The sequence below is a fragment of the Benincasa hispida genome, chromosome 11, assembly GCF_027475165.1.
Source record: "Benincasa hispida cultivar pf3 chromosome 11, pf3_genome.v1.1, whole genome shotgun sequence".
NCBI classification, from domain to species: Eukaryota; Viridiplantae; Streptophyta; class Magnoliopsida; order Cucurbitales; family Cucurbitaceae; genus Benincasa; species Benincasa hispida.
This window is the reverse complement of record NC_143488.1, coordinates 85,681,918-85,706,013: the sequence shown is the minus strand read 5'-3', so window position 1 is coordinate 85,706,013 and position 24,096 is coordinate 85,681,918. Positions and strand designations below refer to the sequence as shown.

General features: G+C 33.8%; 1 long non-coding RNA gene across 1 annotated transcript; it reads left to right on the top strand.

Annotated features, from left to right (window-relative positions):
- Positions 1–2,184: 2,184 nt before the first annotated feature.
- LOC120091920 (uncharacterized) lies at positions 2,185–5,910 on the top strand. Its single transcript, XR_005485863.2, has 3 exons — positions 2,185–2,445; positions 4,161–4,561; positions 4,662–5,910. It is a non-coding gene; the product is annotated as an uncharacterized LOC120091920 (long non-coding RNA).
- Positions 5,911–24,096: the final 18,186 nt, after the last annotated feature.

Here is a 24,096-nt window from a genome sequence, read left to right as displayed (position 1 = left end):
TAAACTTTAGCATCCCCATTCTGTTTCTGTTTCTGGCTTTATTTATGAAGTAAGTCATTTTCTTATTTTAAATTCTTGTACTCTTATCTTATCTTATCATTATCATTATTATTTTTGTTTAAGAAAATACCACTTTAGGTAGCTTAAGTAAAATTTAAATATAGGGGGTTTGGTATTTTTATTGTATTTTTCCCATTATTCTTAAAAATGCTATTAATTGCAATTATCCTTTTTAAAAAATAGAAAAATAAGAGAAATTATTTACACAAAATAGCAAAATTTTTAATTTATCTGATAGAGACTAATTGAAGTCTATAAGTGTCTATCAGTGATAGAAACTGATAGAAGTCTATCAATATCTATCCGTGTTTTTTTTTAATTTTTTTTAAATACTTTTCTTTTTTTTTAAAAAAAAAAACCAAAATTTCTTATTATATGTTAATTTTTAATTGTAGAATTGATAGTCTACCTAAATATAGGTATAGCCAGGCGATCCAAATATTTTTCAACTAAAAGATCAAATTAATGTGTGTTGTCTTTTATGACACATCTGACATTTATTTTATTACAATAATCATACTTTCCATATATGATGAAAGAAAGGACTTTCCAAAAGTATATTCTTGCTGCTCTGCATTTTTTTAACTTCCGGTATAATGTTGTGATTTTTTTTTATTTTTTATTATTTTTAATGTCTTATTTCTTTATCACTGCTCTATGTGTTCACTTTAATCAGGTTCTGAATTTTCAGATGGATTCAATGTTCTTAGAAATGGTTGCGTTCAGGTATGTGTTTCCTCATTAATTGTCAAATTATGTTCTGTTATAAGAAGAATTTGAAATTATTAGACTATCGGTTCATAATTACAAAAGAAGGAAATTTGAATTCCTTTATTCTGTCTGCTGGTGTTGTGTGGAATCTTGCATTTTAACACCGACACTTTAATTTAAGTAGATAACATAACTTTTACAAAATTTCATAACAATTTTGTCTTCCCCTTGATTCTTTCTCTCAATCACTTTTCTTTTGTTATTCTTTGTAATTAACTTTTTTAAAAAAATTAGAAAAGACCCTTATTATTAATTAGTATATGAATACAAACCATTCATATTCATTTAAAAAATCTCTTTTAAACTTTCAAAAGTTGCATCAATACTCTTAAATGCTTCTATCGTTGGTATAATGATTAATTTATTTGAAGCTTTCTTAAGTTTGAGAAGTACCTATTTTAAAATAAATTATATAGATATTCTTTCATATACATATACTCTCAATTTTCTCTCATTTGTTTAATTTCTACACCAATTTTTATACAACAAAATATAAATCAAAACTTCAAGTTAAAGTGTAAAGTCCTATAAAATTTCAAAATAAAAAATCCCCCCCTAAACCTTACTAAAACAATAAACAACAAGATACAAAAAAGGATGTATTTGGCTATTAACGCCCAGACGAATGTACAATCTTGTTAAAATATTTAAGTCCAAGGTCTCATTGGTTCTTCCATTATTATCTTTTAATTTTGTTATAATCTTGAAAGTATAAACTTTTTTTTAATTTTTTTTATAAAGATAAACAAAAGTAAATGATTAACTAGGAGAGTAAATGGGGTTTTTGTATGGATGACCTCTTTTTAATAGCGCGTTTGATTTTTAACCCACCCCCCGCAAAAGTATGTTTTATAATCTTTCGTTGACGTCATATGGCCTTTTCCATATTGAAGATGACCTTGCGTTCGGGCTGATATTGTGACATCCCAAATTTTTGTGTAATTTAAATTAAGTTATTTTGTAATATTTGAGGATTATTTTGAATTTTTGAAGGTTAAATTGGATTATTGCGAAAGTATAATTCAATTTTAATATTTGCTTAGAAAAGAATTTTTGAATTTTTGATTAAAGGAAAATTTGAGATTTATGTCAAATTATTTCAATTTTAATTTAATTTGAAAAATTGAATTGAAATTGGGAGTTTTGGGTTTTTAGATTTTTGGAGAAGATAATTAAATTAAATTAATTAATTGAGATAATTGGTTTAAATTATTTTCACAAAAAGGATTTGGGATTTCAATATCCAAAACGGATTTAGATATTTAGATTTTGGAGAAGGAAAAGGATACGGGTTTTGAGTTGTTATAAATAGGTGAGTGGGTTAAGGTTTTATTTATGAGTTTAAAAGAAAAGGGAAAAGAAAAGAGAAATTAGAAAAGAGAAAAGAAATTAAAAATAATAATGATAATAATATATTTTCTCTCTCTCCTCTTCATGCACACGCATCAGAAATCCCCCTAATTTTTTTTTCTTTTCCGTTTCGTGAAACCCTAACGCCACCGACTCCCTTTGTCGCCGTCGAAGCCCAACCATCGTCGGAACTCAACCGCATCGCCGTTCCCTTTAATTCTGTCGCCACTAGATTTCTCTGCCACTGTCAGGTTTTTAAAGGAGGTATATTTTCTATGTTAATTCCCCCAAAATTGTATTGATTATTTGCTTTACTTGCTAATTTTGTAGGATTAAACGATCCCCAAAGCATTTTGGAGTGATTACAAGAAAATTGTGCCAAAAAAGATAAAAAATGACGAAGAAAATTAACAAATTGAAGAGAATCGAGTAAATACCCAGGAGAGCATCGAGTAAGGTTGTTGGATCATCGACTATCGAGTATTTAGCAAAATACTGTCAAATACCATCGAATAAAGATTGTCGAGTATTCAACCATTTTCCATCGAATACTAGCAAATATTATCGAGTCATCGAGTTTCTTCTTATTTATTTTCCATCGAGTTAAAGCTATCAAGTAAAGAACATCCAGCGCCGAGCATCGAGTATTCTACCATTGAGTATTGGGAATCGAGTACGAAATAGAAAACTCGATGCGTTCATTCTTCTTTCCAGATTTTGATGCGATTCATTCTTCTTTCTAGATTTTGACGCGATTCATTCGCACGCCCACGACACTTTGTTGCTGGTATAAATGAGTTCAGTTCTTCAGCAAAACATCATTCAGAATAGAGAGATATCATTTTTTTTTATAGAAAATCCATCATTCTCTGGAGAGAAAACTTAGAAGAAGAGAAACCCATTTTTTTAGAGAGAGACTTCGATTCCAAGAGCGATTCTTGTAATTTTCTGTGAGATTAAGTCGATTTGTACTCAGATGTGTATCATTATGCAACCATCAATGGATTGCTTAAAGAATTTCATCCTCTATGAATAGGTAAACCTTTTTCTTGGGGAACTTGTAATTAGGTATTTTCTTGAAGCTTTTCTTGAATTTTCTTTCATGTAATTACTTTCTTTTGAATGTTCTTGCTGAGATTTAGAATAAAATTGATTAAGATTGAATTGATGACTCAAGATTAATCAATATTTGTATGCAAAAATTACATGATTCTATAACAAAATTGTAATTGTAGTTGTAAGAATTAGTAGTCTTGATAAAAAATGTGGACTTTTTTTCCTCTTTTCTTTAAAGAATCTATTCATTCAGTAATCAATCTTGAATTTTCAGTCTTTTGATTTCAAGATTGGAATAGGTAAGAAAACCCATGAGTTTAATGCAATTTAGGGATTAATTGTGAAATGTAAGCAATTAAGAACCAGATTAGGATTAATTGTGAAATTAGCTAATTAGGGCATTAGGAACTTATTCTTAATGAACTATTGAATAATCTAATTGCATGATTTCTTATTAAGTCAATGCTAGAATTGCCTAGTTACATAAAATCCCCAAGATTTCATTTTCATTGAATCTTATCTCACAATCTTCGTTATTTCTCTTATCAATAAATTTCCTATATCAATTCTTGTCTTTTTGTTTAGTTAGTTTTTTTTTTACCTACCCCCTTCGTCCCTCCTCTTTAATCTTTTGCATTTTGGAACTCAAATAGTCTATTTTAGGCGTTGCCTCTTACTTCCACTATCACTACGTGTTAGTTCTAATTGTAGTTAGAGTTTTATAAATGGGTAGATAGAATTAACGACACCTACTTTCCACTGAACAAATTAGCGCTATTGCCGGGGAACCGAGCAATTGGCCTTTTAAAATTTTTGAATTCCATTAAAAAAAAAGAAATAATAAAACAAAAAATAATAGGTTTTAAACTTTCCTTTTGTATATGACCCGCTCCTTTCGGATTTACTTTGTGATTTGATTGTAGATATCGACCATGAGGAGAGGAGATTACGAAGGGAAAGAGCTAGAAGATAGCAAGAAGAATTTGAAGAATTGGGTCAAGAAGAAGAACAAGTACAACCAAACATTATGGGCGAAGCAAGAGAACAAACTTTGCGTGAGCTAGCGAAACCCGATTATAATCAACCTCCTCTTTGCATCGTATACCCGGAGACAACAATCCCATTTGAACTCAAACAGGGGCTTACATTTATTTCCTACTTTCATAGGGCAACCCGGTGAAGACCCTCATAAACACATGAAGGAGTTCCACCTTATTTGTGACGGAATGTCCTCATAGAGTGACACAAGATCAACTCAACCTTAGAACCTTCCCTTTTTCTTTGAAGGATGTGGCTAAAGATTGACTATACTACCTATCAGCAGGTTCTACTACTACGTGTTAGTTCTAATTGTAGTTAGAGTTTTATAAATTTCATTTTATTTGGGCAGATAGAATTAACAACATCTACTTTACACCGAACAGTCGCCTAAGGTTGAGCTGCGTCAATCCTTTTCTTCAAGCTGCACTGCCAGATCCGATGCCCAACCAACGTTTGCGCTTCCAGCCGCGCCACCGAACGTTGGCCTATTTTTGGTTAAATCTTGATTGTGGAGGACTAATTTGAATTTTCAAAGAGGTTTGGAGCCACTGTTTAAACATTGTCAAAAGCATTTTGACATGTTATGAATTGAGTTTTACTTGAGACCTTGGAAAGGATTTTTTTATTGGAAGTAGAGCATGCTTTTGGTTCTAATTCAAGATTTGATGAGAAATTGACTTGCATGGATAACGATAATTAATCTTGTAATTTAAAGTAAGTAATCTCACTAATGGAACTGTCTAGGTGCCATGCGATAAATTTAAGATTAATTATGAGGATTCTAAGATTGTTTTCATTGAGATGCATGAGAACAAGTAAGCTGATCTTGATTATGTTTTGAAGCATGATATGAGTGCTAGCATGAACTAATTTTTTTGTTATTATGATTTGCTAGATGAACATTGAGCATGATGATATATATTTGCATGTTTATGGGCCTATGTTTTATGATGCATGTTATGCTTATGATAGTGATAGTTATTCCTAGCCGTAATTAGATACCTGCCAGAGGTGATGAACTCCTTCGGGACTTCACTAGAGGTTTTTGTTTCCTTCGAAATTCACCAGAGGTTTGTGTTTCCTTCGGGATTCACCAGAGGTGGTGATCTCCTTCAAGATTTCACTAGAGGTTTTCCCTTGGATTCACCAGAGGTTTGTGTTTTATTTGAGATTTACTAGAGGCGGTGATATCCTTTGGGATTTCACCAGAGGTTTGTATTTCCTTCGGGCTTCACCAGAGGTTTGTGGGTACATCTCACTTACAGTAGGGTAGGTTCAACTATCCATTAGTTAGCCATCCCATGGAAAGTAGAAGTTTATGCGCGTCCTACTAGAGAGTAAAATCTAGAGGACATAGATGCTTAGCCTGACCCCAATAGTGGGGTTACTTTCGGAGTATTTTATACTCATTCTTTCTCATGTTTATTTTTCAGGTAAGAGTAAGAGCATGCAAGCAGAATCCGTGATCAAGCCACTGGGACCAATCATATGCTTCCACTCATGTTTTCAGGATTTTATGATTTAAAATTGCTAGTCTTGATGTTTGAACTCAAAGTTTTGGTATTTGTACTTTTTATACTTTTAAGAGAATTTTTCAGTTTTTTTTTTAATTTTTTAATTTATTTTTATGGTTTTAAGGGTATGTACTCTGTTAAATGAATTTTATTTATTTAGTTCTAATAAAGTTAATTGTTTTATGCTATTCATTTGGTTTTACTAAGTCATGAAAATGTGTCAATTTGAGTAGTATGTATTAGGGGTGTTCAAATAACCTGACAACCCGAACAATCCAGAATACCCAACCCAAAATGTAAGGGTTGTGTTGGATTAGTTTTATTCTTGGGTTGGGTTGGGTTGTGGGTTGGCTAAAAAAATTTTTTGGTTAACCCAACCCAACCCGAATTATATATAATATTTGTATGTATTTTCTTTTGTTTAAAGTTGATTACTTTGTATTGATTAATTTATGAATTTTTAATATTTTTCTTTTAAAATTGTTATTTTATTTGTCTTTGTTTAAAGTTTGCAATAAATATCATAGATATTTGATATTTAGCATTTGAACTTTATGAGATTTTAGTTATTAGTCATATGTTGTATAATAAATTTACATATTTTTCATTAAAAATAAAAAATAAGTTATAACCCAACAACCCAACCCAATCCAACCCGAATTTTAAAGGTTGGGTTAGGATGGGTTGGAAACTTTGTTTGGGTTGCCAATTCAACCAACCCAAATTTTCGGGTTGGTCCAAAAAATATCCACAATCTAACCCAACCCAATACATGTACACCCCTAGTATGCATGCATGTCTATAGTAACAACCTAGTTTAAGTTTTAAGGAGCTGGGTCGTTATAGATATGCCCAGCCTAACAGTGGATTGTCCCTAGCCCGATGACACTTCCAATCACGAACTTCATATTTTAACGGATTTTGTCACCGACCTTCACTCGCAATAGGGATGATTACCCAAGCTCGACACATTTAGTGAAGCCCTGGCCTAATTCTCTAATGCAGCCTGCTGTTTAAATTTGTTCACCACTGAAGCTTGAAGCTTCTTCCGATCGGGATACCCCACTTAGCTCGATGAAACCTAAAACGCCCTGACCCCAATTAAAGAAGACATTGCGACATGGAATTTGAGCCCTATACAATAAGATACATTCAAATAATGATTGGTAACCCCTCACCTTCTAGTTGCGATAAGGACACCCAATCTAGCCTGATCAAACTTGCAAATCCCTACCTCAATTTTAAACAGAAGCGCGATTTAAAGAAATTTGGATATATTATTGTATGATTATTACCTCTATCCTCGTTGGTCAGTATTTGTATTATAAGTTAAAGGTTGGGTGCATGTTGACTTGTTGTGTCTTGGCTGCCCACACCTTCTATACTTTTGGATTGGGCATGTTCTCTGGCAGATGGAATCCTCTTCATACGTGGCCTAGCAACACATATTACTATCTTCGATAATAGGATCACACATTCCACATACCCTGGTGGTTTCTTCCATTCAGACATATATCCGACTAGGAATATTGGTTTTGCGTAGGATAGGATCAAGGACTCTACGCTATAGGCTCTATTACAAATAGTATATGGGTAAATGTTCCTTGACCTTGCAGTGACTATTGTATGAGAGCAAGGAATTTCCAAATAGTCGAATGCTCTGCATGTGCACTGACACACATTAATGTCGAATATCTCGTCCAATTGACCATCTTTCACGATGAATGTATTATCAATTGGTCTTACTTGGTACCATCGACCTTTCTCGAACTCATCAGCTACATGTTTTTCCATGTAGTCTGAATATTGAGACATGTAGGCGGTCCATTTTCTTTTTCATTATAAGAACCATTCTTGGAGTTTCTCTTTGACAAATTCAAGCAATGGTATAATTGGTAGTTTTATAGCTTCAATGGTAAGTGAGTTGAAACACTCCGCACCATTGCTTGTCATGTTGTCATATTGTTTCAAAATCTGACGGACATGGGTCCATCACTCTAAGCCAAGGTTCTTCAGGTAGCGTGTAACAACCTCATTCTTGAATTCACCTAGCTCTTCCCAGTACATATTGAATTCAGATTCTCTAAATGCTCTTGTCGCATCTAGGAAAATCGGGATGATCGAACTATCCTTGAAGTTTCTCAATAGATTTTTCCTCAAGTGATATGTATACAATACGTTGAAGTTATTGGGAAGACTCTCTCAGTTGCATTGGAGATGCTTTGATGTTGATTAAAAACAATAACCATATTTGGGTCGTCTCATATGCATTGTGTAGTTGTATCATGAAGTATGTCGATGATGCATCAGATTCTTTATCTACTATTCCATACGTGAGTGGGTATAGTTCGTTATCACCATCCAGATACAATGACCAATATATGCCTTTCATATTTACCCTTCAATGTTGAGCCGTTAACTACAAAAACAAGACGACCACTTGTATACCTGCATATTAAAGGACCCAATGCCATGAACAAGTATTTTAAATGTACCATATATTCTAGTTGAATATTGAATACGGTACCTAGGTTCGCTATCTTCAAGGCCCGCATGTAGCATAGCATATGATTCCTTCGGTGAGCCCATATGTATTGCATATGTCATCTCACACGTACGCCACACCTTATCGTAGCTAATTTTGACACCATATTCTATTCTAAAGTTGTCCATAATGTGTTTTAGTATGTATACTCGTTCAACACCTCCAACTTTGCCTGCATATCAACCAACCAATGATAGATGTGCTTGCATGCATGTGATCGTAACTTATTAGGGTCGAAAGTATGTATAAACGTTATAACACTTGGAGATTTTAAATACATCACTTGTACCAATTTTAATTGCACATAATCTTCAATTACAACCTTCCCTTTTACAAGCAACAACTAACAATTTCTTAAATGACTTCAACACGCGACATTCAAAATTTTATGACATTTGATCGAAATGGTTGATATTAGTTAAAATCTTCAACCTTCTCAAAATTTCTTAAAATCACACTTATACTTAAAATTAGGTCAAGGATTTGCAAGTTTGATTAGGCTGGATTGAGCGTCCCTATCACGACTGGAAGGTGAAGGGTTACCAATCGTTATTTGAATGTATCTTATTGTATAGGTGATATAAATTCAACCATTGAACCATTGCATGTACCTAAAGGACCAATTACAAGAAGCAAGACAAAGAAGATTCAAGAGGCATTCACACTACATCTTCAAAAACTAGCAAATTTACAAGAACCGACAAATAATTTTGAGACCAAAGTTTTATATAATGTTAGTTCAATAAGTCATGAAGAGAATAACATGAAGATGGCATGGGAAAAGTCCTATAGTTTGGAAGATGACATGGTGGTTAAAAAAAGTGTGCAAATTTTGTGAAGAAAATGCTGTCAAGTGTGCACTGCATGGGAAAATGTGATGTCAAACCTTGTCAAATGTGCATAACTACTTTGCCGCCTTCTAGAGGAGATATTTAAGGCAATTTGAAGACTTTCTATATTCCTAGTTTTGCATTTTGACTTATAATTTAATATGCAATTAAGTTTCAAGTTTCTAGGTGTTATTTTCTACAATTTGTAATTAATTGTATTTGAATGACTTTTGAGTTTCTTGACATCCATGACCATTTGGCCTATAAAATGACTTGTAATGTTCTTCAAAACTCAGATTATCAATAGTAAAAAGCTTGTGCTTATTCAACCCTTTGGTGTTGTCTTTTTCTTTCAAATCTTGCTTTAGATGTGATATTTAAATCAATTCATTAGATTAGTCTTGATCAAACTAATTCTAGAGTGAGTTGTCTTAGGATCTAAGAGTGACTATCATAGATTCTAAGTTCGATCTAAGTAGCTTTCTTTGTGAGTGTTTGCAAGGATCCTAGAAGGACCTCTAGCTTTGCTTCCAACAAGCATCGCGGACACTTATCATTTGGTATCAGAGCATTTGTTTATCGTTCTTGACCGACTTTAGAGGTGTTATCTTTACTTTATTTCAATTTATTTTATTTCATTTTTTTTCTCCATAGCAATTGCTTACATCTTGTAACTAGACATACTACAACTTGTCTTCAAAACTTCTTCAAATCAGCTTAGACCATAAAGAAAAAAAAGTCAGCAAAAAAAAAAAAAAAGAAAAGAAAAAAAACATTAGAAAAAAAAAGAAAAAAACAGTAGCAAAAAAAAAAAATAAAAAAATAAAAAACAGTAGCAAAAAAAAAAAAAAAGAAGAAGAAGAGGAAGAAAAGAAATCAAAGATCCAAAGCACATGAAAGTTTCTTGTCATTTATTTGAGAAAAAAAATCCATATTTGTTTTATTTTTAGCCTAAGTTTAGTTACTCTAGTCTTAGTTTGTGAGAGTTGATCATTTTGAATTTTTTTTTTTTTTTTTTTTATCAAACTTTTAGTGAGATTGCACCAAAAATATAAGCTAACCCTTACATCTTTAACCTAGTATCAAAAGCCTACCCTTGAGTGATAAACACGAGTGTTCTTGAGTGAAATTGGTGAAAATGTGGTGAGGTTCTTTTATTACTAACTTTAAAATGTCACAGGGTGAAGGAGTACCACAAGTACAAGATACTAATATGGCTATTCTTCAAGCCATTCAAAGCATGGTGGAAATGATGAGGGAAGATAGGCAAGAAAGAAGGGCATAACAACAAAAAGTCTTATAAGAAGATGAAGGAGTAATTGACTTAGTTGAACAAGAAAGACAAATTGGAGGAAGAGGAAACATAAGAGGAAGAGGAAGAAATAATATGCACCCTAGATGAGGAGAAAGAATCCATGAAGATAGAGATAATGGAGTCAAGCTAAAAATTCCACCATTTTGTGGAACATCGGATGCGAAGGCATACTTGGAATGGGAAAGGAAGATAGAACATGTGTTTGATTGCAACACATTCAGTGAGAATAAGAAGATAAGACTTGCCATTGCTGAATTCACTAACCATGTGGAAAATTGGTATCAACATCTCAAATCCGAGAGAAGGAGGAAAGAGGAGGAACCCATTGAAACTTGGGAAGAACTTAAAGAAGCCATGAGAAAGAGGTATGTTCCAAAACATTATGAAAGAGATTTGAGAACTAAATTATAAGTTTTGAGGCAAGGAACAAAAATTGTAGCTGAATATTATCAAGAGATGGAAATATTGATATAAAGAGAAAATATTCAAGAAGAAGAAGAAGACAACATGTCTAGATTCCTTGGAGGTTTAAATCGAGAAATTGTTCATATCGTTGATAGATATGCACAACTATACTTGGAAGATATGTATCATTATGCAATCAAAATTGAAGAACAATTGAGAAAAAAAAAGGAACATTCCAAGAGGTATAATTCTAAGCTAATACCTTTTCAAGTTCTAATGTTTGGAACAAGGATGGTTTTGTGAATAGGGGTGAAGCAAAAGGGAAGTTTGTGACTCCTAAAAGAGTGGAAGCCAGAAGCACCTATACTAAAAAGAATGAAGCTTCAATGGAAGAAAGAGAGAAATCTAGTTCCATTCAATGTTGGAAGTGCATAGGATTTGGGCACATGAGCAAAGATCGTGTCAATAAAAAAGTCATGGTCATAAGAAATGGAATTATTGATTCAGAAGATGAATGTGATGAACAAGGTGGCAGCTTTGAAGAAGAATCTGAAGCCTTTGATGATGAGTACATTGAAGAAGGTAACTCCATATCCTTAGTTACAAGAAGAGTACTTAATGTGCAGATCAAGGAGGAGAAAGTTGAAGATCAAAGGGAGAACTTATTTCACACAAGGTGCTTGATTGAAGGAACCCCATGTAGCTTGGTGATTGATAGTGGAAGTTTCACAAATGTAGTAAGTAGTTTTCTTGTAAAAAGACTTTAGCTCACTACTCGTCCACATCCAAAACCATATAAACTTCAATGGTTAACAAACAAAGGAGAATTGAAGGTAAACTCCCAAGTTCTTATTTCTTTTACTTTGAGAAGATAGAAGGATGAGGTTCTTTGCGATGTAGTACCTATGCATGCGGGTGATATGTTATTGGGCCGACCTCGGCAATATGATAGACAAGTCACATATGATGGTTTGTTGAACAAGTACACATTTACTTTGAATGGGAAGAAGTTTACTTTGTTTCCATTATCTCCATATGAAGTACAATGCGATCAAGTGAAATTAGAAAAGAAAAGAAAAGAATTTGAGGATCAAGAGAGGAGAGAAGAAAGTAAGTTAAAGGAGAAGAGCGAAAAAAAAGAGAAAAGTGAGGGGTAAAAGGTGAATGAAAACCAAGAGAGAAAAAAGAGTGATTTTGAGGAAAAAAGAAAGAGTGTGAGTTTGGTTATGAGAAAGGGGGAAGAGAGGAATATATTTTCATTCGAAGCACCAAATTTTGTACTTATGTGCAAAGGAATGTGTTTAGTAACTGAACCTAACTCTAATGATGGTTTGCCTAGTGCTTTTAAATCTCTTTTGCAGGAATTTAATGACATGTTTCCACATGAAGATGCAACTACGGGTCTAACTCCTTTAAGAGGAATTGAGCACAACATTGACTTCATACCTGGGGCAACACTTCCAAATATGGTGGCATACGGGACCAATCCAATCGAGGCCAAGGAAATTCAAAGGCAAGTGGAAGAACTCATGGATAAAGGTTATGTTCGAGAAAGCATGAGTCCTTGTTCGGTTTTAGTCATTTTATTGCCCAAGAAAGATGGAACATGGAAGATATATGTTGATTGTCGAGCCATCAACAAAATAACAGTAAAGTATCAACATCCTATTCCTAGATTGAATGGCAGATGAATTACATGGTGCAAAATTGTTTTAAAAAATTGATCTTAAAAGTGGTTACCATCAAATTTGAATGCATGTGGGAGATGAGTGGAAAACAACTTTCAAATCAAAATTTGGTCTTTATGAGTGGCTTGTTATGCCATTTGGTCTTACCAATGCACCAAGTACTTTTATAAGGCTAATGAATCATGTTTTGAGACAATACATTGGAAAATTTGTTGTGGTATACTTTGATGATATTCTTGTTTACTCTAAAAATTTGAATGAACATATGTTGCATGTCAAGACAATTTTACTTAAACTTAGAGAAGAAAAGCTTTATGCCAATTTCAAAAAGTGTAGTTTTTGTCTAAACCAAGTCAATTTCTTAGGATTCATTGTTGGAAAAGATGGGGGTGAAAGTTGATTAAGAAAAGGTCAAGGCTATTCAAGAGTGGCCAACACCCACTAATGCAACCGAGGTGAGATATTTTCATGGTTTGGCTAGTTTTTATAGAAGGTTTATTAAGGATTTCAGTAGCATAGCCTCACCATTGAATGAGCTTATTAAAAAGAATGTGAAATTTGAATGGAAAGAAAAACAAGAAAATGCATTCAATGAATTGAAAGATAAATTGACTAATACACCTTGTCTTGCTTTACCTAACTTTGACCAATCTTTTGAAATTGAATGTGATGCAAGTGGGATAGGGATTGGAGCTGTTTTGATGCAAGAAAAGCAGCCAATCATGTTCTTTAGTGAGAAGCTAACTGGAGCACAACTTAGCTACCCCACATATGATAAGGAATTACATACACTTGTAAGGGCTTTGCAAGTTTGGCAATATTACTTGTGGCCAAAAGAGTTTGTCATCTACACGGATCATGAAAGCTTGAAGCACCTCAAAAGCCAAACAAAGTTGAACAAGAGGCATGATAAATGGGTAGAGTTCATTGAGACATTTCCATATGTCATTCATTACAAGAAAGGTAAGGATAATGTGGTGGTTGATGCATTATCAAGAAGGTATGCATTGTTTTCTTCCCTTAGTGCAAAAATTCTTGGTTTCAAGCACATGATTGATTTGTACAAAGTAGAGACAACTGAATTTTATGATGTGTATATTCAATGTTTAGAAGGGAAAAACGTGCATGATTATATTGTGTTTGATGAAATGCTTTTTAGGAAAGGAAAACTTTGTATTCCTAAGTGTTCCATTTGAGAGTTGCTTGTGAAGGAAGCTCATAGAGGAGGATTAATGGGGCATTTTGGGGAATTTAAAACATATAACATGTTGGCTGAACATTTTTATTGGTTGAAAATGAGAAAGGATTTGAATAAAGTGTGCAAACAATGTTTCAAATGTAAGGAGGCTAAGTCTAAGACACAACCATATGGTCTTTACACACCTTTAGATGTTTCTAGTGAACCTTGGGTTGACATTAGCATGGATTTTGTTTTAGGACTACCAAAGACTAGGAGACATCATGATAGCATTTTTGTGGTCTTTGATAGGTTTAGTAAAATGGCACATTTCATACCATGTAATAAAACAAATGATGTTACTAACATAGCTAATCTTTTTTTTTAGTGAAGTGGTTAGATTGCATGGAATTCCTCAGACCATTGTTAGTGATAGAGATGTAAAATTTTGAAGTCATTTTTGGAAAGTTTTGTGGGGTAAGTTGGGAATTAAGCTTTTGTTTTCAACAACTTGTCACCTACAAATCGATGGAAAAATTGAGGTGGTTAATAGAACAATGGGAATTTTGCTTAGGTCATTAATGCCTAAAAATCTCAAGTCTTGGGAGGATACTCTACCTTTTGTAGAGTTTGCTTACAATAGAGAAATACATAACACCACTCATTGTTCACCTTTTGAGGTTGTGTATGGCTTTAATCCATTAACTCCGTTAGATTTGTCACCCTTATCACCTAATATGTTTACTAGTGATGCAGCTATTTCAAGAGCAGAATACATAAAAAATTTTCATAAAGAAGTCAAAGAAAGGATTGAAAAGAAGAATCAAAAGCTTGTCAATAGCAAGAACCAAGGGAGAAAGAAAATGATTTTTAAACCCGGTGATTGGGTTTGGGTACATCTATGAAAGGAAAGGTTTGCAGATCAAAGGATGTCTAAACTTCAACCAAGAAGAGATGGTCCATTTCAAGTGATAGTGCGAATCAATGATAATGCCTACAAATTGGATCTTCGAGGTGGGTACAACGTAAGTACTACTTTTAATGTGGCTGATTTGACTCCTTTTGATGTAGGGAATGAAGACCTTGATTTGAGGACAAATCCTTTTAAAGAAAGGGAGGATGATATGAGTTCAACCATTGAATCATTGCATGTACCTAAAAGACCAATTACAAGAAGCAAGACAAAGAAGATTCAAGAGGCATTCACACTACATCTTCAAAAACTAGCAAATTCACAAGAACCAACAAATAATTTTGAGACCAAAGTTTTATATAATGTTAATTTAATGAGTCATGAAGAGAATGACATGAAGATGGTAGGGGAAAAGTCCTATAATTTGGAAGATGACATGGTGGTAAAAAAAAGTGTGTAGAATTTGTGAAGAAAATGCTGTCAAGTGTGCATTGCATGGGGAAATATGATGTCAAACCTTGTCAAACGTGCATAACTACTTTGCTGCCTTCTAGAGGAGATATTTAAGGCAATTTGAAGACTTTCTACTTTCCCAGTTTTGCATTTTGACTTATAATTTAGTATGCAATTAAGTTTCAAGTTTCTAGGTGTTATTTTCTACAATTTACAATTAATTGTATTTGAATGACTTTTGAGTTTCTTTACATCCACGATCATTTGGCCTATAAAATGGCTTGTAGTGTTCTTCAAAACTCAGATTATCAATAGTAAAAAGCTTGTGCTTATTCAACCCTTTGGTGTTATCTTTTTCTTTCAAATCTTGCTTTAGATTTGATATTTAAATCAATTCATTGGATTAGTCTTGATCAAAATAATTCTGGAGTGAGTTGTCTTAGGATCTAAGAGTGACCATCAAAGATTCTAAGTTCAATCTAAGTAACTTTCTTTGTGAGTGTTTGCAAGGATCCTAGAAGGACCTCTAACTTAGCGCCCGCGATGCTTGTTGGATGCAAAGATTAGAATGGTTCTAATCTTTTTCCCTAAAGCATATTATATGTTTATATTTTGTTCTAGTATATTAAATTTGTTTATGTTAAAATCGAATTATGGATGCAAGACGTTTACAATGCTTACGCTGTTGAATTCCATCCCTTCAATTGGTATCAGAACCAATTTCTTGCATCCACGTTCTTCATATTTTTTTTAAACAAAATTTGTTTAGAGGTGGGTTTAATATTCTGCATTTGGAATGTTTGGTTGAAGGTTTGCAAAATTGGATGTTTACGGCTCTGGCACTAGATTACTTTTAATTTGATTAAATTGTAAGGGTCCATGGCAATTTAATTCTTGCTTCAAATCTGTAAGTCCATATCGATCGAAAGAGCAACAGTTACTGAGGAGATTGGGAAGAAACAGAGGTGTTTGGGGTAAGTTCAGAGCCAAAAACCTGTAGAACAGGAACGTTCTGTCGCTCAGCGTCGAGATGCTGCTATCGCAGCATTGCAACGCTAAAAGGTAAGGTAAATGCAATTGCGCAGCAGTTGCAGCGTTGCAATGCTCCAAGGTTTGACGGAGTGTGGGTGGTGCACACGAGATGTCTCAGCTGTAGTGTTTTGACCTAATCCGTTTTATGTATTTTTTAAATTTATCATTAATTAAATCAATATAATAGTTATATTAATTTAATCAATTAATTTTGCATTAGGGTACCAAAATCGGTCCAATTTTTGCTATTTAAATTAATTTAATTATGCATTGCATGAATGTTTAATTTAATATTTGAATTCATATTACATATTGTATGTCATATAGATTAAAATATGGCTATCTTAGGATAAACATGTACATGCACCATAATTAAATATAAGAGTTATATATTTTATGGATGCATGATTAAATTAGTATGCTCATGCATCATGATGTAAATGTTAGGTTAATGATGTATGATTACACTAAGCATGTCCATGCATCATACTATATATTAAATTTTTATAATAAATAGTGGAATGATGTAAATGAATGCTTGTTTTTCATGTATGATTTATATAAGTGTTATATTTATCAAATGAAAATGGAATTTGCATTGAACATGACATTACCTAGATAAATATAAATGTTGTATTTAATCGATGTCAATAGATGTAAATTTATAGGTTTTAACAAAACATTAAAATATAAGAGTTATAGTTTTAATGAGATAGATTAAAATCTATAATTAAGAGTTGCATGCAAACATAGGTCCAAATTAATTTTAAATAGTTTAAAATTGATCAACCTAGACTTATGTTATTTCTAATGAGATTAAGAATATGTTAGTCTTTTTTAATTTGTATTAATAGAATTAAAATGAATTTAATTAAAAGATTAAATTTATAAACTAATTTCCCATAAGAGACCTTTTTCTAAGGAATATTATGTCTAGGAGGGAATATTTAAGCTGATGGAAACGGAACACCTCCACATGGGAATTGACCTGGAAGGTGAATTGGAAAAATATTTATAAACATGCAATAAATGATTGATTTTATTAAAAAAGTTTAATAAATGAAATCAGTTATTGTTAAATTATTCAATATAAATATTATATTGAGCAAATTTAAAAGGACTTACATAAATTCGGGTTTTAACTAAGTACAATAAAATCCTAAAAATATTAGAATACTTTAGTGAGAGGATATTGGTATATCAAATTCCAGCTCTCATGTGCCTAAGAGTTCACACCGTGATATTCATGCTTGGTTTCATGTCGCCCTGGATGGCTTCCCTTCGGAAAGTGTTTGCATGGGTCAATAACAAGGTGAATGGGAAAATTGTTTATAGTAAGTGGGAGAGGGACGCGTGTCAAGTATCCTACGGTCTCCTCCATTAGGTTGCACCGTGTGATTCCTATGGTCCGCCTGTGTGTCGTCCTGGAGTGACCATCCCTTCGGAGGGCCTAATCATAGGGATTGGAACAGCGCAAACTCCAACAACGAATAAGGTTTCTTAGGTTAATCTTTAATAGTTGTCTTTCCCTTCGGTAGCCTGTTGAAGCGTACCTCTAGGATCCAAAAATGGGAGGGTCACACTTATTGGACGAATGATGTTAGTTAATGAATCCTCGACCGAAACAACAGTAGTTAAAAACTGTAGGAATAAGAGTTATTCTCATGTTAGTGATTGGTTGAGATTGTCTCAATCCAGGGGAGGAGTAGCTGATCACCTTTCAGTAGTTGTTGCTCTAAACCTCTGAAGAATTGTTGCAAAAATGAAAATCAATAATTTAATTAGGGTTCTATGATTACATATATTTTTGCTAAATTGATTGGATTGTTAAGTAATGGGTTATGGAAAATATAACTAATACAACCAATTGATTATTATATGTTTCACCATGTCTTTCACATTCATATCCTTGCTTAAAAATGAGAAATTAACCGGTGAAAACTATGCAATGTGAGAATCTAACCTGAATACGATTCTGTTCATTGATGATCTACGGTTTGTTTTGATGGAGGAATGTCCTCCAATCCTCGAAATGCGTCCTAAGCATTGAAGGATGCTTATGATCGTTGGACAAAGGCGAATGGTAAGACCTGAGTCTACATCTTGACAAATTTGTCTGACGTTCTTACCAAGAAGCATGAGACCATGATGTTTGTATGCTAGATCATGGAATCCCTTTAGGAGATGTTTGGATAATCGTCCATTCAGATCCGGCATGAGGCTCTCAAGGTGTGCATGAAAGAAAAAAAACCAGTCAGTGAGAGAACATGTTCTCGACCTGATGGTCCAGTTCAATGTCACTAAAATGAAAGGTGCGGTAATGACAAGTAGAGTCCGGTGTCTTTTATTTTAGAATCTCTTTCGAAAAGTTTTCTTCAATTTCGCAACAATAAGATTATAAACAAAATACAGTACAATCACTGCCCTTCTAAACAAGTTAAAGACTTTTGAATTCCTTATAAAAGGTAAGGGATCAATAGAAAGAGAGACAAATGTTGCCCATTCCAAAAAGTTCCATAAGGGTTCATCCTCTTGAACTAAGTCTGTTTCTTCGACCCCTGGTTCTAAAAAGATCTAGAAAAAGAAAGGAGAGAAGGAGAAGGCTTTCGTTGTTGGGAAAGACAAGGGCAAAGCTAAGGCTGGCAATGGAAAATGCTTCCACTGTGATGTTGATGGTCACTGGAAACACAATTTCCTCAAGTACCTTGCTGAGAAGAAGAAAGAGAAGGAAGGTAAATATGATTTACTAGTCCTGGAAATATGTTTAGTGGAAATTGACCATGATGCCTGGATACTTGATTTAGGAGCCATTAATCACATTTATTCTTCTTTACAGGGAATTGGTTCTTTCCAACAACTTGAAGAGAGTGAAATGACACTCAAGGTTGAAATGGGAGACACCATTTCAACTCGTGCAGTAGGAGCTACTAAGTTATTTTTTAGAAGTAGATTTCTATTTTTAGAAAACTTATACATTGTTCTCAAAATGATGAGGAACCTCGTTTCTATTTCCTATTTAATTGAACAATCATACTATATTTCTTTTAATACAAATGAAGTGTTCATTATTGTGACTATTTGTTCAGCTAACCTAGAAAACAACTTATATGTGTTAAGACCAACTGAATCAAAAGCACTTTTAAATCATGAGATGTTTAAAACTGCAAATACTCAAACAAAAAGGTGAAGAATTTCTCCAAGTAACAATAATATGTATCTTTGAAATTTGAGATTAGGCCATATAAATCTCGATAGGATTAGAAGATTGGTAAAGAATGGACTTCTAAGCAAGTTAGAAGATGATTCATTATCTCCATGTGAATTCTATCTCGAAGGAAAAATGACTAAAAGACCTTTTAGTGGAAAATGTTATATAGCTAAAGAACCCTTAGAGCTCATACATTCAGATCTTTGTGATTTAATGAATGTAAAGGCTAGAGGAGGATAAAAATACTGAAGAAACCATTGAAGGTCCTTTAGCGGAAAACAGGATCGGACTCAAACCCAAAATTTACATAATATAAATTTTACAACAAACAACATACAAATTATGCATTTATGAGATAATTATAGCATGCTTAAAATAAAAAATAGAAGAGTAAATTGGGTTTCAGAAACCCTTACCTTGAAGACCAATCTTCAATTGAAAAATCCTCAATTGAAAAATCCCTCGAACCGATGGAGGACACCATTACAAAGAAACCTCTGTATTCTCTAGGTGAGAATCCAGGAGTTTGTGTGTGCTCTAGCTATTTTGGAAGAGGAAATTTTTTAGGGAAGAGAGGAGATAACTCTTCTGTAACTTTCCTTCATTAAGAAGAAGATAAAACAACCCCTTACAAAAAACAAAAACTTCTCACTAACGTAGTAGAGAGAAAAAGGGGGAGTTCCCTAAAATTATTTTTCAAATAAAATAAAATAAAATAAAATAAATTATTTTAATAAATAATTTAATATATATTTATATGATAACTACCTTATCGTATAATATATATTAAACTACATGTTATCAAATATAACATATATAACCTATAGTTTCTATTCTCTCACCAACGATTTTTAATATAAATTCCGTTTATATTAAATTTAATTATATGAATCCAATTCACATAATTAATATTTGAATCATATTCAAATATTTATTTTCTCTTATATATACATTATATTATAATGTATCAAATACATTATAGTAATTATATCACATATAATTGATTCCATCAATTAATTTGAACAATTCAAATTAATCCAAAAATTAATTCTCATTGACTCTTGTTGAGCTATAGAGGGGACCTCATGGACCTCTAGCTTGAAGCTCCAACGGTACGTGAATAGTTAATTAAACTCTTTAATTAAAATATTCACCATCCGTTAACTGTCAGACACTCCACTAAAGACCAACAACTGCACTCTTCGCACTATAGATATATTTTTGTGTCCATTAGATGTAACCAGTCAACAGTACGATAATCCTTCACAAATTGCTCGTATGTATAGCTGGGCAAAAATTATCGTTTTTCCCCTATAGTTACATCTAACTTCTTAAGTACCACGGATCCCTCTAATGAACAATAAATCATAGCCCAACTTACCCCGACAATGGGGAAGGAGTGAATTCCTTCTTATGTAGCTGTGTTCCCAACTCCCCAATTAGACGAATACCCAAAATGGTAGGCTTGTTGAGTTGGAGATCTGGCCACTCTCAACCATATAAATCAAAGGACCGCCTTCATGGGCAGAAATTTACAACTTACTTAGGATTTAGGTCATGTTACCTACGGTCATCCTGGAAAAATGTAAGTCTCTATTATGAACAGCGTTATATAATAAGACTAAACATTTTGTAGTCCAATCTTATACAAATTTCTTTGTACAAAATACCTCCCCACATGTCTCCACATGAATGATTAGAATCAGATTATTTGTAGCACTTTACAACAATTGTAACATCTACAAAGTGGGCCATACTCGTAGTGTCACCAGGATAAGGTATCCAACCTTATCCATCTACTACAGACCATTTAGGTTATCACTTAAACATGATCCACCCGTATGTCTCTACAAACATGTTTAAGCTACAAGATAACCTTGAATGTTAGTTTATATGTTTGTGGATTAATGCAACTAAATGTCAAATAAAACATTACATATTTTATTGGACAAATAAGATGTTTGTATAATACAATTACAAACTATAAGACCCTACAAGATTTAGGGCACCAACCCCAACAATCTCTCACTTGATCTAAAGCTAGTGGGGTGTCAATATAAAATTCAAACTAATATATAAAGTACACAACAATAAACTAGGGCATAACACGACCAATATAAATCTCCCGCTTGCGCTAGTCTAAATGTGGCCTATTCCTTAGACATATACTCTACAGGTGACCCTCAAATACTTTAGCTGTGAAGGCCTTTGTAAACGAATCAGTCACTTTGTGCTTCGAAGCTATCTGCGTGATGACTACATCCCCTCTCACGGTAGAAGAACAGATAATGACTATTTATACCGGAACTAATGGTTAGGGCATAACACGACCAATATAAATCTCCCACTTGCGTTAGTCTAAATATGGCCTATCCCATAGACCTATACTCTACAGGTGACCCTCAAATACCTTAGCCGTGAAGGCCTTTGTAAACGGATCAGTCACTTTGTGCTTCGAAGCTATTTGCGTGATGACTACATCCCCTCGATGGACAATCTCTTGGATGAGATGATACTTTCACTTTATATGCTTCCCTTGCTTGTTACTCCTAGACTCTCAGGAATTGGCCACAACACCACTATTATCACAAAAAAAGGTGATGGGCTTTGACATGTTTGAAACCACTTTCAGATCAATCAGGAATTTCCTGAGTCATACAACTTCCTTAGCAGCTTCACAAGCCGCTATGTACTTTGCCTCTATGGTGGAGTCAGCAATGTACTCCTTCTTGGTTCTCCTCCATACTACTGCCCTTTCATTAAGAGTGAACACTGATCCCGATGTGGATTTCATAGAATTCTAATCAGTCTGGAAATCAGAGTTCGTGTATCATGTAAGGATTAGATCCTTAGAACCATACACAACCATGGTAGATGTCAGGTCTAGTACATAACATCGCATACATTAGGCTGCCAACAGCTGATGCATAAGGGATCCGTCTCATTTTCTCAACCTTTTGAGATGTCTTAGGACACTATTCCTTAGACAATACAACTCCATGCCTGAAAGGTAGTAAACTTCTCTTGGAGTTCTGCATCGAATACTTGACAAGCATTTTGTTAATGTATGATGCTTGAGACAGAGCTAGCATTTTGTTCTTTCGAGCTCTAAAGATCTGAATTCACAAAAAAAATTGAGCCTTTCCCAAATATTTCATTTAGAATTGGGTCGATAGCCAGTTCTTAACTTCAGTCAGTAGAATAAATCATTCCCAATGAGTAGAATATTGTCTACATACAACAACATTGGGAAAGCTACTGAACTATTGATGATCCTCTTATATACATAAGGCTCATCAACATTCTGATCAAAGCCATAGGATTTTATCGTGTTGGGATTAGTGTCCTAATTCTCCTGGAGTCTCATTGTTTTGTAAAGATATACATTGTTTGATGAATAAAATAAGTGTTATTTAATTCTAGCATTTACTCATATTCAATAAAGAAAGCTCCTTGGTTATCTTATGTGAACTTAAACATGTATATGTGATATACAAGTGGATGATGCCTTAAGTGATAACTGATGATGGGAAATTAGAAGCCAAATTAACAACAAATAAAATCCCTTGGACATAGTATGTGATGCATGTTCCTAAGATATATGTTGATAGTCATGCATCGATGGTCATGCGTTAGAATGATAATGCATTAATGGATGTATGCGATGACCATGCATCCTGTCACAAGTTTTCTTGCGCTCACGCCAAGTATAACGCGAACGCAAGTTTCTTGAGTAATCCGAGGTCGAACACAGAGACTTGTAGCTATATGTATGTGGTAATGTGCATGCAGCGGTTTAAATAAAAGAATGGAAGGGAGGTTTCTAAGTTAATCCTACTCCTACTCCTATCTAACAGAAAATAGAATGAGAATATGCATGAGAGGTAGAGATACGACAACACTTGACATGAAATAAGTGTATGGAAAAATAGATAAAATGCGGAGATGATTTCATTGCAACACTTAAGAGTGACCGTAAGGGCAACCTTAGTCATTGTAAGCCATGCGATCATCCAACACACATACAATAGTAAACCACCTTTCAGTGCAAATGCTACGGCTTCTAATGCTAGAACGCATGCGATATATGTGATAAGTCTATAGAACCTACACATAAACCTCTATTCTTATTTATGCGATGACAAAGTGACACACACATAAATAAGGCGACCACATAATATCATACCTATTCCTAGGGTGTATGCGATGCAGGTTAACAAACGGAGCTTATCTCTGAGTTCCCCGTTCTTACCTATGCATTCCAATCCGCTCTCTTGTGTCTTAGATTTGGGTTTTAGACTACTCTCTCAAGTATGCCTAAATGATGAATGATGCGCTCATAGGACAAGGTAACCGCATGAACTTGGCTGACCTAAGATTATTCCTATCTCTAGTGAACAATGCATACATTGCTTAATGCGACCAATGTAACGCGATGGGATATGTGTATGATATTAAATGCTCATAATGATGCGATACTACTACTATTTATGCATTAATTAGGGATTGTTCAGGTAGTATGCCCTACGTTGTCACAAGTTTCCTTACGATGGAACCAAGTGTAATTCCACCGTAAGTTTCTCGGTGTGATCCGAGGTCAAACACGAGGAAGTGGTGTCGGTTATTGCGATATGTTCATGGTATATGCGACCAGGTTTTTTTTAATTATTTATAAAAGGTGTGTACAATATGTAAATTGCAGTAAAATAAAGGAAAGCAGTAAAGATGCGATAAGACA